This window comes from Syngnathus scovelli, chromosome 13, assembly GCF_024217435.2.
Source record: "Syngnathus scovelli strain Florida chromosome 13, RoL_Ssco_1.2, whole genome shotgun sequence".
Lineage (NCBI taxonomy): Eukaryota > Metazoa > Chordata > Actinopteri > Syngnathiformes > Syngnathidae > Syngnathus > Syngnathus scovelli.
This window is the reverse complement of record NC_090859.1, coordinates 234,095-244,023: the sequence shown is the minus strand read 5'-3', so window position 1 is coordinate 244,023 and position 9,929 is coordinate 234,095. Positions and strand designations below refer to the sequence as shown.

At 52.3% G+C, this 9,929-nt stretch overlaps 1 non-coding gene across 1 annotated transcript; it reads right to left on the bottom strand.

The window, feature by feature from the left end:
• Window positions 1-642: 642 nt before the first annotated feature.
• Window positions 643-761, bottom strand: LOC125980269 (5S ribosomal RNA). Its single transcript, XR_007485583.1, has one exon. It is a non-coding gene; the product is annotated as a 5S ribosomal RNA (ribosomal RNA).
• Window positions 762-9,929: the final 9,168 nt, after the last annotated feature.

Sequence of the window (9,929 nt, the reverse complement as noted above, 5' to 3'; positions counted from 1 at the left end):
GATGGGACCGGCTCGTTTCTGAGAAACAAGCTCGGTGCTCCCAATAATTCAACGTAATGGTGACTTTTATTTTTATGTGGTTTATATTTGTTTTTATGCCAGTCGTATCATTTTATTTAATCATATTTATATATATTTATTATAAATGTAGTATTTATTTATATAGATTTATTGTTTATATATATAAAGGCAGGTCCGCAAAAATATTTCTGACGCGTAGCCGGTCCGTGGCGCAAGAAAGGTTGGGGACCACTAGTCTAAAAGAATCTGGCCGTAACTGGAATAGGGTTCTACGCGAATGCCCAACGGAAAAGTGAAGTGCACAAAACCTGCATTTGGCTGTATCAAAATAAATGTCATGAAAAAGGTAAAAACACTACATGGAAGCGCAATGTGTTGTGCTGGGTTCTTTTACAAGTAAAGACTGCTGCTTTGAGTTCACAGGGAGCCATGCTCTTTATTCACTGTACATAGAGGTTTTGAACTCGTGTTGTAGTTTCAGTGTCGGAGTTCAAACTAGGCTTGCAGTTTCCGAATGCCATTCGTGATGGGTGCTGTAAAAGGTTCTTGGCTTAAACGATTGAAGTGCACATAAGAAAAAACAAAAAAAAAGAGCTTGAAGTGCACATAAGAAAAAGAAAAAGCTTACAGAACCCGGTATTCCCAGGCGGTCTCCCATCCAAGTACTAACCAGGCCCGACCCTGCTTAGCTTCCGAGATCAGACGAGATCAGGCGTTCTCAGGGTAGTATGGCCGTAAGCCGTGAGGTGACCCAACATTTTGCATTTTATAGACACAATCGCCCCTGAAACTAGCGAGCAAGCCAATGAAGCCTTCAAAACTGCTTCGGCACATGGAGACCAAGCATCCTGCATTAAAAGACAAACCTTAACCACTTCGGGTTTCATTGTCTCCGATTACGCCTGGATGGGACCGGCTCGTTTCTGAGAAACAAGCTCGGTGCTCCCAATAATTCAACGTAATGGTGACTTTTATTTTTATGTGGTTTATATTTGTTTTTATGCCAGTCGTATCATTTTATTTAATCGTATTTACCGTATTTGCCGGTGTACAGGTCGACTCGGTGTATAAGTCGACCCCCTAAAATTCGACGGAAATTTACGATTTTATGATATATCCTTTGTATAAGTCGAGCTCAATTGTTGCATTATATCAAACTTCAAAATTCAATATGCGAAATTTATTGACGAAATGTGTTCAAATTCCGGGAGGCCGTGCGCATGCGGCTGTTTATAAGCACCGCGGAGGAGATCGCGGCCGGCGAGCTCGCGCACGCCGCCCGGCACCAACGGGAGGCCGGAAATAGCTCCAAGCCGAGCGGATCGGCACTTTATGAGCACCGCGGAGGAGATCGCGGCGCCTCATTGGACTTCCAGCGGCCGGCGAGCTCGCGCACCCGCCCGGCACATCCGGGAGGCCGTGTGCACGAGCCAAGTGGCCGAAAATAGCCCCCGCCGAGCGGATCGGCTGTTTATAAGCACCGCGGAGGTGGTCGCGGCGCTTCATTCGACTTCCAGCGGCCGGCGAGCTCGTGCACCCGCCCGGCACATCCGGGAGGCCGTGCGCACGAGCCAAGTGGCCGAAAATAGCCCCCGCCGAGCGGATCGGCTGTTTATAAGCACCGCGGAGGTGGTCGCGGCGCCTCATTCGACTTCCAGCGGCCGGCGAGCTCGCGCACCCGCCCGGCACATCCGGGAGGCCGTGCGCACGAGCCAAGTGGCCGAAAATAGCCCCCGCCGAGCGGATCGGCTGTTTATAAGCACCGCGGAGGTGGTCGCTGTTGTATATTTTGGGCTAACTCATGTTCCGTAGTGGGAAAACTCCGGGAGTGGGAGGGGCAGCTTCGGGGACGTTTAGTGTTGTGATGTACGGCCTGTGAATTGACGGTGTTGAAGAAATAAAGCAGTATTCATCACGTCGTTGCCCGAACCTTTCTTGCTACCTAAGAACCCGGAAAGTAGTAAGGACATAACAAAACTGGCGACGAGGACGTCTGGACTGACGCGTGTTGGCCGGCTTCGTCTCGACGGGTGGAGTGGATTGGTGGACTGTGGCAACGTCGTGAGTAGTGTGGCGAAGTAAAAAAAAAAAAAAAAAAAAAAAAAAAAAAGAGTGGCCTGCTGAGGGGAGACGTCTGTAGGGAAAGCAGTGCCATACAAACAGGAACTTGTAATGGCCGGAATGATTGGCTCAATTGGTCCCTTTGACGAAAGTGTTGAACAATGGAGCTCATATACTGAGCGTTTCGATTACTTCGCCATGGCTAATGATATAAAGGAGGAGAAGCTGGTCCCCACGTTTTTGAGTGTAATGGGGGCCGAAAACTTTTACCTTGCTACGTGACCTACTGCAACCAGAAAAGCCCGGCAGTAAAACATACCAAGAAATAGTGGATGTACTGGCAAACCATCTTTCACCAAAACCCCTGGTAATCGCAGAAAGATTCCGATTTCACAGACGCAGCCAAGAAGAGGGCGAGTCGGTCACCCAGTTTGTAGTGGGCCTACGCAAGCTGGCTGAACACTGTGAGTTCCAGGATGTGTTAAATGACACTTTGAGAGACAGGCTGGTATGTGGACTTAGAAACGAGGCAGCACAGAAGAGATTACTCACAGAAAGTGACTTGACTTTGGAAAAGGCCATTAACATCAGTGTAACAATGGAAATGGCGAAAAAGGAGGCCCAGCAACTAAGTGCTACAGAAAGAGTGCACCAACTCAACAATGATAAACCGAACGGGCAAGGGCCATGTTTTCGCTGTGGTAGATCTGGACATCTTGCATCGACGTGCTGGTGCAAAGAGATGGACTGTCGTAACTGTGGGCACATAGAGCGGGCGTGCCAAAGTAAACAGGACATGGACAAAAGCTCAAGGGCTGGGAACAAAAGTGACAATGTGAAATATAAACAAAAAAGGCATGTTCGCACCGTTTGCCATGATAATGGAAGAAATAGTGATTCTTCGGAGGAAGAAGTGCCTGTAAATACAATACGAGTGATGAATGTAGGTGAGAGCTCAGATGGCTACTGGGCTGAACCCAAGTTGGAGGGACATGTGGTGAAAATGCAGATAGACACAGGATCAAAGGCATCACTAGTGTCACACAAGATCTACAGGAAACTCATGAGGCACCTTCCACTACGTCCATCAGACACAGTGTTTAAGGCATATACGGGACATCGAGTGCACATAGAAGGGATGACGGATGTGACTGTTCAGTACCATGGGCGAACTTCCCCTTTATGTGACCAAGGGAAATCATCCTGCTATAATGGGGCGTACATGGCTACAGGGAATCCGGCTGGACTGGCAAGCGATAAGGAATCTGTCACACAGTTCCACTCCGCTACAAGAAATACTCGAGAAACACAAAGAGGTTTTCTGTGATGAATTAGGCAGCATGAAAGATATAACCGTTAAGTTACATGTCAAACCTGGTAGCAAGCCTGTGTTTATGAAAGCTAGACCAGTACCATACGCCATCCGATCCAAGGTAGAAGCTGACTTGGACGCCCTGGTCAAGAATGGGGTTTTGGAGCCAGTGACCATCAGTGAGTGGGCCACACCCATCGTTCCCGTACCAAAAAAAGATGGGGGAATTCGGACCTGTGGAGATTTCAAAGTAACACTTAACCCGGTGTTAGCAGCAGAGCAATATCCACTTCCCCTAATTGATGACTTGTTTGCTGGACTGAGTGGGGGACAAAAATTCAGTAAGGTAGATCTCAGTCAGGCTTACCTACAAATGCATGTAGAAAAAGAGTCACGTGAAATGTTGACCATTAACACACACAAGGGTCTCTTCAGATACTGCAGACTGCCGTTCGGGATCACGTCAGCCCCGGCACTTTTTCAGCGAGCGATGGATCAGATCCTTAGTGGGTTGCCTGGGGTACAGTGCTACCTTGACGATATCCTGTGCACTGGATCTACCGATGACGAGCACCTGCGCAACTTGGATGCTACCCTTCAAAGGCTGAAGGACTACGGCTTAAGAGTCCGTAAGGACAAATGTGACTTCTTCAAGCCATCTGTAGAATATCTGGGGCATGTGATCGATGCAGAAGGACTGCACACTGCACCATCAAAAGTGGCAGCTGTCGTGGACGCGCCCCCACCCCAAAACATCAGCCAGCTACGATCTTTCTTAGGTCTGCTGAACTATTACGGACGCTTCATCTCCAATCTGTCATCACTGCTTCAACCCCTGCACGAACTGTTACGCCGAGACAAAACGTGGAAGTGGACAGCCAGCTGTCAGGAGGCTTTTGAAAAGGCTAAAGGAGCGCTGACTACGTCCAAGGTCCTGACGCACTTCAACCCATCACTTCCACTGCAGCTCGCCTGTGACGCCTCTCCTTACGGAGTAGGGGCGATTCTCTCTCATGTCCTGCCGGGTGGTGAGGAAAAGCCAATCGCTTTTGCATCGAGGACATTGAACAAAGCAGAGTCTAACTATGCTCAACTGGAACGAGAGGCACTGAGCATTGTTTTTGGAGTTAGGAAATTCCATCAATACTTGTATGGGAGGAAGTTTACGCTCCTGACGGACCATCGGCCCCTCACCACCATCCTCGGTCCACACACTGGAATACCGTCTCTTGCTGCATGCCGACTGCAGAGGTGGGCTTTGTTGTTGTCGGCGCATGCATATGACATCAGGTATCGAAAATCAGACTTCCACTGCAATGCGGATGGCTTGTCCCGATTGCCTTTGCCTGTCACAAAGCCGGAGTCGGACACGGTGGACCTTTTCTACTTCAGGGAGGTGGAGAGAGCACCTGTCTCTGCGGTGCAGGTAAAAAGGGAAACTCGGAATGACCCGGAGTTATCTGCGGTCGTGGACATTGTCGTCAAGGGTCGATCTGCTGGCGATAATGCGAGTCTGAAGCCTTTCCTCGGGAGGAGATTGCAATTGTCTGTCCAGTCTGGGTGTCTATTCTGGGGTAGGAGGGTGGTCATACCACGGTCACTTCGCACAAAAGTGCTGCAGCAACTGCATTCGGGACACAGCGGAATAGTCCGAATGAAAGAAATAGTGAGAAGCTATTTTTGGTGGCCGAACATGGATCAACAAATTGAAGAGTTGGCCAAAAGCTGTCCATCATGCCACCAAGTCAGGAACAATCCTCCACTAGCGCCTCTTCACCCCTGGGAATTCCCACAAGGACCATGGCACTGGGTGCACATTGATTTTGCGGGACCAGTGGAGGACAGGATGTTCCTTATTGCTGTGGATGCACACAGTAAATGGCCAGAGGTGGCTATCATGAGATCAACCACTGCAGAAAAGACTATCGAAAAGTTAGGGGAACTGTTTAGTCGGTTTGGATCTCCTGCCCAGCTAGTCTCTGACAATGGACCCCAATTTGTCTCACAAGAAATGGCAGTGTTCCTGCAAGCTAACGGTGTCCAACACATTAAGTCGGCCCCCTACCACCCCGCAACAAATGGGCTTGCTGAGAGATTTGTTCAAACCATGAAGCATGCCTTGAAAACATCACAAGGACAAGGAACACTACATCAGAGACTGCACCACTTCCTACTAATCTATCGGAACAGTCCACATGCCACCACCAAGACATCTCCTGCTAGCCTGATGCTAAAGAGAGACCTGCGCACCACGTTTGACCTCTTGAAGCCCTCAACAATGAAGGGCTGTCCAGGGTCAGCAGGAAAAACAGGTTAGGTGCAGAGGACAGAAGGGCAAAGGAAGAGTTTTCAAGCCAGGAGACTCTGTGTTGGCAAGGAACTACCGTGGCGAACCAAAGTGGATTCCTGCCACTGTTATTGCGCAAACGGGACCAGTATCTTATACTGTCCAAACGTCTGATGATGTATGGAGAAGACATGTTGATCAACTCCTGCAGACTCAGTTAGGGCCAGCAGAGCTGTCCCTCAAAGATTTTCCTGATAGCTCTGCCCACGTCAAATCGCCGGTTACCATACCCTCCCAAGTGCAGGACTCAATCACACTCGCGCCACCAGTCCCAGCTGAGGATGCGCCTGAGACAGAGACTGTGACATCTCCCTTTGCAGAAGCTCCTGCAACAAGTTCACCATTGATCGACCATGGAGCTGATCCTGTGCCCCCAGATAGGAGATATCCTATCAGAGAGCGGCGAGCTCCTGCGCGCTTGGACTTATAGGTTCGTGGTTGACCCGAGTTATGGGGATGTCTAGTTCTAGGTGCGTAATTCCGTGTTGTTCATGCATAAAGCATGTTCATTGTAAGGGGGGAGGAGATGTTGTATATTTTGTCGTTGCCCGAACCTTTCTTGCTACCTAAGAACCCGGAAAGTAGTAAGGACATAACAGTCGCGGCGCCTCACCCGCCCGGCACATCCGGGAGGCCGTGCGCACGAGCCAAGTGGCCGAAAATAGCCCCCCCCGAGTGGATCGGCTGTTTATAAGCACCGCGGAGGTGGTCGCGGCGCCTCATTCGATTTCCAGCGGTCGGCGAGCTCGCGCACCCGCCCGGCACATCCGGGAGGCCGTGCGCACGAGCCAAGTGGCCGAAAATAGCCCCCGCCGAGCGGATCGGCTGTTTATAAGCACCGCGGAGGTGGTCGCGGCGCCTCATTCGACTTCCAGCGGCCGGCGAGCTCGCGCACCCGCCCGGCACATCCGGGAGGCCGTGCGCACGAGCCAAGTGGCCGAAAATAGCCCCCGCCGAGCGGATCGGCTGTTTATAAGCACCGCGGAGGTGGTCGCGGCGCCTCATTCGACTTCCAGCGGCCGGCGAGCTCGCGCACCCGCCCGGCACATCCGGGAGGCCGTGCGCACGAGTCAAGTGGCCGAAAATAGCCCCCGCCGAGCGGATCGGCTGTTTATAAGCACCGCGGAAGTGGTCGCGGCGCCTCATTCGACTTCCAGCGGCCGGCGAGCTCGCGCACCCGCCCGGCACATCCGGGAGGCCGTGCGCACGAGCCAAGTGGCCGAAAATAGCCCCCGCCGAGCGGATCGGCTGTTTATAAGCACCGCGGAGGTGGTCGCGGCGCCTCATTCGACTTCCAGCGGGCCGCGCACTCGCGCACGCCGTCCGGTTCAAATTTTCTAAGTGCAACGCACAATGAGATGCATGAGAAACGGCCTTGGTTACCATCACATTTGAAGCGATGAATACGAAGTTAAATTTTATGACTCGGTGTATAAGTCGAGGTCGATTTTTTTCGGTCGATTTTGGATCGAAAAAGGTCGACCAATACACCGGTAAATACGGTATATATATTTATTATAAATGTAGTATTTATTTATATAGATTTATTGTTTATTTATATATATAAAGGCAGGTCCGCAAAAATATTTCTGACGCGTAGCCGGTCCGTGGCGCAAGAAAGGTTGGGGACCACTAGTCTAAAAGAATCTGGCCGTAACTGGAATAGGGTTCTACGCGAATGCCCAACGGAAAAGTGAAGTGCACAAAACCTGCATTTGGCTGTATCAAAATAAATGTCATGAAAAAGGTAAAAACACTACATGGAAGTGCAATGTTTTGTGCTGGGTTCTTTTACAAGTAAAGACTGCTGCTTTGAGTTCACAGGGAGCCATGCTCTTTATTCACTGTACATAGAGGTTTTGAACTCGTGTTGTAGTTTCAGTGTCGGAGTTCAAACTAGGCTTGCAGTTTCCGAATGCCATTCGTGATGGGTGCTGTAAAAGGACGAAGGGGTCGGGTGCAATGTGAGCTGGGCGGCAGCCAAAGGCGGGGACCTTGGCGGTCTGATCCCCGGCTGCAGAAGCTGGCTCTTGGGACATGGAATGTCACCTCTCTGGCTGGAAAGGAGCCCGAGCTGGTGTGTGAGGCAGAAAGATTCCGACTAGATATAGTCGGACTAGCCTCCACACACAGTTTGGGTTCCGGTACAAGCCCTCTCGAGAGGGGCTGGACTCTCTTCCACTCTGGAGTTGCCCACGGTGAGAGGCGTCGAGCAGGTGTGGGTATACTTATTGCCCCCCGGCTGGGCGCCTGCACATTGGGGTTCACCCCGGTGAACGAGAGGGTAGCCTCCCTCCGCCTTCGGGTGGGGGGACGGGTCCTGACTGTTGTTTGTGTCTATGCACCAAACAGCAGCTCAGAGTACCCACCCTTCTTGGGGTCCCTGGAGGAAGTGCTGGATAGCGCTCCTTCTGGGGACTCTATCGTTCTACTGGGTGACTTCAATGCTCACGTGGGCAATGACAGTGAGACCTGGAAGGGCGTGATTGGGAGGAACGGCCCCCCCTGATCTGAACCCGAGCGGTGTTCTATTGTTGGACTTCTGTGCTCGACACGGATTTTCAATAATGAACACCATGTTCAAACATAAGGGTGTCCATGTGTGCACTTGGCACCAGGACACCCTAGGCCGCAGTTCGATGATCGACTTTGTAGTCGTGTCATCGGATTTGCGGCCGCATGTTTTGGACACTCGGGTGAAGAGAGGGGCGGAGCTGTCAACTGATCACCACCTGGTGGTGGGTTGGCTCCGATGGTGGGGGAAGATGCCGGTCCGACCTGGCAGACCCAAACGCTCTGTGAGGGTCTGCTGGGAACGTCTGGCAGAATCTCCTGTCAGGAAGAGCTTCAACTCCCACCTCCGGCAGAGCTTTTCCCACGTCCCGGGGGAGGCGGGGGACATTGAGTCTGAGTGGACCATGTTCCGCGCCTCCATTGTTGAGGCGGCCGACCGGAGCTGTGGCCGTAAGGTCGTTGGTGCCTGTCGTGGCGGCAACCCCCGAACCCGCTGGTGGACACCGGCGGTAAGGGATGCCGTCAAGCTGAAGAAGGAGTCCTATCGGGCCGTTTTGGCCTGCGGGACTCCGGAGGCAGCTGACAGGTACCGGATGGCCAAGCGGAACGCGGCTTCGGCGGTTGCTGAGGCAAAAACCCGGGCGTGGGAGGAGTTCGGTGAGGCCATGGAGAATGACTTTCGGACGGCTTCGAGGAAATTCTGGTCCACCATCCGGCGTCTCAGGAGGGGGAAGCAGTGCAACGTCAACACTGTTTACAGTGGGGATGGCGTGCTGCTGACCTCGACTCGGGACGTCGTGAGTCGGTGGGGAGAATACTTCGAAGACCTCCTCAATTCCACCTACACGCCTTCCATTGAGGAAGCAGGGCCTAGAGACTCTGAGGCGGATTCTCCAATCTCTGGGGTCGAAGTCACTGAGGTAGTTAAAAAACTCCTCGGTGGCAAGGCCCCGGGGGTGGATGAGATCCGCCCAGAGTTCTTAAAGGCTCTGGATGTTGTGGGGCTGTCATGGCTGACACGCCTCTACAACGTTGCGTGGACATCGGGGACAGTGCCTCTGGATTGGCAGACTGGGGTGGTGGTTCCCCTCTTTAAGAAGGGGGACCGGAGGGTGTGTTCCAATTACAGGGGAATCACACTCCTCAGCCTCCCTGGTAAGGTCTATTCAGGGGTGCTGGAGAGGAGGGTCCGTCGGGAGGTCGAACCTCGGATTCAGGAGGAGCAGTGTGGCTTTCGTCCTGGCCGTGGAACAGTGGACCAGCTCTACACCCTCGGCAGGATCCTCGAGGGTGCATGGGAGTTTGCCCAACCAGTCCACATGTGTTTTGTGGACTTGGAGAAGGCGTTCGACCGTGTCCCTCGGGAGGTTCTGTGGAGGGTGCTTCGGGAGTACGGGGTGCCAAGCCAACTGATAAGGGCGGTTCGGTCCCTGTATCACCGATGCCAGAGTCTGGTCCGCATTTCCGGCAGTAAGTCGGATTCGTTCCCAGTGAGGGTTGGACTCCGCCAAGGCTGCCCTTTGTCACCGATTCTGTTCATAATTTTTATGGACAGAATTTCTAGGCGCAGCCGAGGCGTTGAGGGGGTCCGGTTTGGGGACCTCAGCATCGCGTCTCTGCTTTTTGCAGATGACGTGGTGCTGTTGGCTTCTTCAGGCCGTGATCTCCAGCTCT